This window comes from Neovison vison, chromosome 7, assembly GCF_020171115.1.
Source record: "Neovison vison isolate M4711 chromosome 7, ASM_NN_V1, whole genome shotgun sequence".
Classification (NCBI taxonomy): domain Eukaryota; kingdom Metazoa; phylum Chordata; class Mammalia; order Carnivora; family Mustelidae; genus Neogale; species Neogale vison.
This window is the reverse complement of record NC_058097.1, coordinates 170,266,274-170,273,162: the sequence shown is the minus strand read 5'-3', so window position 1 is coordinate 170,273,162 and position 6,889 is coordinate 170,266,274. Positions and strand designations below refer to the sequence as shown.

At 33.4% G+C, this 6,889-nt stretch overlaps 1 pseudogene; it reads right to left on the bottom strand.

The window, feature by feature from the left end:
- Positions 1 to 363: 363 nt before the first annotated feature.
- LOC122913582 overlaps positions 364 to 6,889 on the bottom strand; it is a 117,732-nt pseudogene continuing 111,206 nt past the window's right edge.

The following is a 6,889-nucleotide window of genomic DNA, read 5'->3' as shown; positions in this document are numbered from 1 at the left end:
TGCAACATAGTCTTGACTGCATTTTCATAGCTTGTGGAAGTTCTTAGAGAATAATATGTCCTCCTTATAATCTCCCTATATGTAGGTGATAAATTTATCTGCCTAAAAATAAAAACAAAAGCAAAATAATTAAAAACATTACCAAACCTTATAAATGGTGAAGATGTAGTTCTGTTCATTGACATTTATTCACTTATGAGAAAAATCTAAGGTAAGGTGATATTCTTGGAAAATTTGGATTTCTTCCCAACATGTGATTTTATGTTTTTGTTTTTGTTTTATTTTTACTCTCAACTCCTTTTTTTTTTTTTTAAGAAACTATTTTCCACCAACATAATTTCCATTTTGTTTACCTTTGTGGAAGAGCAGCTTAAGGCCACTTAGTGGTTGTTCCTACCCATTCAGTGGCCTGAGCAATGGGAGATATGGACCAGTGGACTGGCTGAATACTCCAGGCTTTAGTAGGGAACTGCTGACTAGGCACAGAAGGCCCCCTGCACATCTTCAGACCAGTTTGTGACCTCAGGCTGAGTAGCAGCAAACTCAGGAGCTGGAGTCATCGACTCACCCTGAAATTCCTTCTTGGTCTTTTAATCAGTGGCCTGCTTTTCCTTTTCAGTCTTTTCAGGATCTCTGGAAAAGTAGAGATCAGGCATGACCTCCCATGAGTGTTCATGGGAAATGGTGCCAGGCAAGCTCAGAACTTCCTGGGCCGGCATCTACCACTTTAGACCCACTGAGTGAGCTCATTCGTTGTTGCAAGGGATGGCGTTGTCCACATAGCACAGAGGAGAGTCTCTGTTACATAGAATAATAAGGTTAATATAAGACATATCTCTGAGAGCCTTTGTGAGGGGATGAGAGCCGTGCGGAGGCTGGTGGTCATCCCTGGGATCAGCAACCACCAGAAGTCTTGGCTTGTGGAAGTCTGTCTAGATCTGATTACTGAAGGTTTCAGGAGTGAAGCAGCCAGCATTAGGAGTGGTTCCAGTAGCATCAGCAAATGTCAGCACAGCTTGCTGGCCAGTATTTCTGGAGGATACGACATTGATATCATCAGAGTTTTATATGGCAGCAATAGGATGAGCTGCCAGAAGCTTTTCCCAGCTTTTCTTCTGACTTATGATGTAGATACCATCACTTTTCCTTTGGGACAGGATGTACTGTTCCATTGGGAAGTCAAACTTTGTACCACCTGAATGGGTTCCTGCTGCAAGGAATTTGAAGACATCCTCCTCCTGATCATTTGCAGGCTGTCAAGGTCTTTGAACATTGTGAAAGTGTCCCTTTAAGTTATGATGGGAACACAGAACAGTGCTGTATGGATTTTCCCTGGGTTGTGCAGAAAGGCTTTACTCTTCTTACCTTTACTCTTCTTACCTTACCTTACTGTGGCTACTGCAGTCTTGACCCTATCACCCCAGGTCTCAGACCTAGATTCCTTTTTTATCACTCTGTGTCAGGGATATATCTTATCAAACATTGTCTTGTACTTGATTTTCTAGAACTAGTAATATTTTCTAGTACTGCCAGTGCCGTGTCCCTTCTATTTTCCCCTGGGATATTTCTGTCCCTTATTTCCAGATCACTGTCTTCCTATGTACTGACTGCTGACAATTATCTGTGATTCTACTCTTTGTTTTCCTCTTTTAGGATTAAGCTGGCTTGGGTCTGGGAGCTAGTCTTTTTCCAGCCATGCGATCAAGAGTTTCTTTCAATACTCCAATTGGGTGTGTTCCTGCTAGGACCTGCTCCACTGTAGGGTGGGGTTCCAGTACAAATTATGGTCTTGTAATTCAGCCCAGTTCTACTGTAGTTATGCAACATTTTTGAGGAGTAAAGAAGCATACTGAATCTGCCAGGGCTAAGTTAAGTATTTATTAGAGATATACTTATTTCTCTTTTAAGTGACTATTGTCATGTGTGTTAATATATTTTAAGTCACCTCTCTCTTGACATTGACAAATCCAAAATTACCAAAAACTGTTCATCCTTTACTAATTGATAAATACATTTTGATCCCAGAATTGCATGGTCATTGAAATGAAATGTATGGAAGCCCTGCAAAGCCAACAGCCCACTAAATGGTGAAAATTATTTGTCCATAGGACTTAGATTAAACCAAAGTCATTTGGAATACCTATTCCTTCACTTGTGTTTTCTGGTTTCTAAGATTTTCTTATAATGTCAGTAACGAATAACCTAGAAATTCAGACACATTTAACTGCTGTTAATATAAGTAAATTTTTCTTGATTTAGAAGGAAATTAATTATGCACATGGCCTGAAGGAGCTCCTCTTGTTTTGTTAAGGCACGGAGTGCCATTTAATTATTATATCTATAGCAACCACATAAGTTTCCAGAAAATTATTAGGTAAAAGAGGACTTTTGAAACTGAATTTATTTTATGTCCTGTATAAATATTATATATTTATTTATATATTTATATTGTACTTACTAGATTGTTTTAAAAATGCATAGAGCAAATACAAATTCTATTTCTAACTCTTTAAGAGTTCTGTTGCACAGAAATTATGACTGAGTTTGATGTGAATCAAGGAGAATTTTAAGTGGCTTATGACATTTCAGTTTGAGGTCTAAGATGCATCAATAGCATCAGAGATCTGCTGAAATGTGAGGACTGAGATTGGGGGAGAAAGAAAAGAAGGTTAATGAAAAGGGTCAGAACTCCCTTGTGGAGCAAATTTGAAGTGATTTCTTTCTCATGAATAATGGAGTGAGGCTTCAAAATATATAGGAATATATATATATATAATCTCCATCATGCTCAAAAATTGAAGTGTTTCTTTTCAAGCAAATTAATTTTTGTTTAGTTTTATGTCTTTTAAATATTTTTTTCTTCTTTGAGTCAAAGAAATTACATAGTCATTTTTCACAGGCTCCCTAGAAGTCTCTTTAATCAAATGAATTATAAATTTATTTCCATTACTCTAAAAATGTAACAATTTTATAGATGAATACTTATAAATATTTGACATCATCTATGAATAAAAGGGTTGGTATCTTGCTCTATTGATTAAAAATTTAATTTCATTTTATGTTAAGTTTAGCAGCACCCATTTCTTTCTGTAGGTTTTTCTGAATAATTGCAAAGAATTATACATTCATCCTCTTTTATTTGCAGAGAGTTAGTTAATAGCATAGCTACTAAAGGAAATTTTAGAAGTTTTTTTAGAAAGTGAATAAAACAGATGAAAAGGAATGGAGAAAAAAGAGAAAAGATAAGTATATAGAATAAGGTAAAAATACATGCTAACTATATTTATAATGTCTTGTGTGGTTGAAAGTAGAAATAGAATTAAAATACATGATAATTAACTTGAAAGCAGCATGATAATTTGTTGTGGGCCAGTCCATTCACTGAGAATAACTAACCAAGCTGGGGGGAAAAAAAGACAAAAATTAAATTTGAGAGCATATTGCAATAAATACTTATTAAATTATAATTTTGAGAGAGAAAGGAAGCTAAGCAAAGTGAGTCAGACATTTGGAAACACTTTTCCTATTGAAGTTAATTTCCAGTTTGATATGGGGGTTGAGGATGGTTGGTTATTGAGCTGAGAACCTAAGCAGAAATCTGAGGCTGAACATCTGAGTGTCCAAACTGTACCTTTATTATATCAGGCAACTGGTAGAATAAAAACTAGAGTTGAGTTCCTGTCATAACATACAGTCTCTATAAACATCCAGGATTTTCTACTAGAATACAAAAGAATAAAACTAATCCAAGGAATAAAACTAGACTGGAGATAAACCAGTTATCACTGAAAATAAATTTGAAGCACCTAATTTCTGTGAAGATTAAGGTAATCTACTCCTAATAAGCTGCCTGACAGAATAAACTTAAACCCTATCTAGAAGGTATATATACAGATACGAATGAGCTATATAGTTTTTACCCACAAATCAGTCAAACGACTCCATAGAAACATTTCCAAGTAAGGTGCAGCAATTCGCAACAGACTAATGCTCCTGTTACATCTAATAAAGCCAAATAAGTTACAAAATCATATTTTTAAAGGCATCAGAGGACTTGGGGGCATCAAGACCTGAATGAGCTAAAATTCACAGAAAAAAAGTGTGTTGTGATGATTTAAGGATAATCAGCTGTTTTTGCTTTCCTTATAACATTGACTGGTTTCTGCCTGTGGGCTGATGGTCAGGCTTATCACAGACAAGATACTCTCCACAGGTAGAAAGATACTCCAGTAGTATATTTTGCAGAAACTTGGGGCTAGAGTGGCATATGAACCTTTCAGTGGTCTCAAATTTGAAGCTAGTTCTGAGCCCTGAGGTTGCATACAAGGCTGGAAAACTAAGCCAAAAACATATATAAAGGAGTTCACTATCTTGCATGCTTAGGGCAAAATAGATACTCATGGGAAGAAGTCTAGCTTCATGATGAATATAGTCTTTCTTAGATATATTTATAAAATTTGAAATTGCATGGGCTGGGAAGCTGAAGAGCTGGAAAGTCAAGAATAGCTGAGATATATTATTACAAGACAGAGACAAGAACCCTTAGCCCTGAAAGAATCATGCAGGGAAAATAAGGATAAACTTGCCGTAGACTGAACCTTTTTTAAAAATTAATAAGTACAACATGAGATAATAAAATAAGACTAATAATAAGGGGAAAAAAGGCAGTAAAGGCAGACCTACCAATGAACTGGATATTGGAATTCAGATGTAAACACTCAACTTAGAACATAAAAAGAAAATTGAAAAAAATATAAAAGTGTAAGAGACATATGGGACACAGGCAATTGTATTAACATACATGCAAATCAAGTTCCACGGAGAGAATGGAGAAAAAGCAGTACTTGAAAATACAATGTCTGAGCAATAAAACAAGTGGAAGACATGAATACACAGACTCAAAAAGGGAAACATACTCAGAGCAGTATAAACACAGACACAAACACACACACATAAACACCTCACTTCTACACATTGTAGTAAAACTGTTGAAAACTGAAAGTAGAAATCTTGAAAGTATACAAGGAAGAAAAAATATGTTACTATCAAAGAAAGAAATATTTGTTCATGCTGACCTCTTAATAGAAACAGTGAAAACCTGTAGCAAGGGTATGGCATATTTAATGTACTAAGACAAATAACAGCCAGTCTAATAATCTCTACTCAGGAAAAAAAAATCCTCAAAAATAAAAGTAAGATAGAAGAAGGAAATTGGAAGCAATTAGGCTTGTGTGTAAAGAAAGGGATTTTTCAGATTATAGTTAGGAGATAGTAATGAAAGCAAGGATATGTAGGAGAAAATAAAGAGAACTAAAAAGAATAAATAAATGGGCAAATATAAGTAAATTTTGGTTAAAAATGAGCAACAATAACTGAGTAAAATGAACAATATTTAATACTTTGATGAGTTTAGCCCTATGTAGAACTAAAATTCATGGCAACATAGATGTGTATGGTACATATAATTTAATAGATGTAGGGCTCTAACTCTGTTAGGAAAGGTGTAAATATTGTTTTTATTAGACTGTAATAAGATAATTATTGATATTACAACCCTCTGAGTTACAATTTTAAAAAGAATTAAAAAATCTATAAACAAATTAAGCAATGTGTAAATAATTTAAAGAAGAATTAAACAATGTGTAAACATGTTTAATAGAGTCAAAAAAAGAGATAAATGCATGATTAAATCAAAAGAGAAGGGGAAAAAAGAAACATAAACCAAATCGCAAAAAAGGGAATAAATAATAGGAAGATAGAAAACATAACTACATCATTGCTTATAATAAATGTAAATATATATTTTGCTCCAGGTAATTGACCCAATTTGGGTACTGCATAAAAGTACAAATTCCTCTTACATACCGCTTACATGAGATACATTTTAAATACAAGAATGAGACCTTTTAAAAAATGCTATATAGGAAATCAAAAGCAATTTGGGACAACTGTATTATTATCACAAAATGTAGATTTTGATGCAAAAAATTATTAGGGATAAAAAAGGATTTTCATAATTTTTAGGGAATTTAAGAAGAAGTGTCACAATTCTAAGTCTATGCACTAAATTAAACACATATAAATCAAGAATTAAGTGGAGAAAAAGGATAATAGGCTTTTACTTATGTTGACTTTTTTAGCAAACATCTACAAACTAGAAAAAGCAAACAAAATTTCTGTAAGGTTAGAAGGCTTAAACAATCTAAATAATTGATTCAATGTAATTAATTGTCATATGAAACTAGTATAAACCATAATATCATAGAATTTATTTTTTATTAAAAAATTTTTTTTAAAGAAGGCTCCACACCCAGGATGGAGCCCAGTCCGGGATTTAAACTCATGACCTTGAGATCAAGAGCTGAACTGAAATCAAGAGTCGGCTGCTTAATTGACTGAGCCACCCAGGTGCCCCACAAATATCATAATATTAAATTTATATTGAATATTTACCAAATTGACCAGATTCTTACCATAAATGTTCAATAAATTTTAACAATTGGGAATATTCATGGTAATTTCTCTAACCACAGTGGATCTAAGCTAAATAAAATTTGATAAAAAATAATAAATATAAAAATATCAACTAAATGGAAATTAAACAATGTATTTCTAAATGATACGAGGCAAAGAAGATATTAGCAAATATCTTAAATGAATGATATAATTAAGATACAGGTAAAAATGTGTGATTCAGCTTATATATAGACTTAAAAACATACAGTATGAAAGAAGAAAAAGTATATGTAAATGATGAATCATTAAATTCTACCCCTGAAACTTATATTATACTGTATGTTAACTAGTTGGAATTTAAATAGAAACTCGAAAAAAGAAAAAAAAAAAAAAGAAATGATTTGAATGTTTATATCAAAGCCTAGAGAAATCA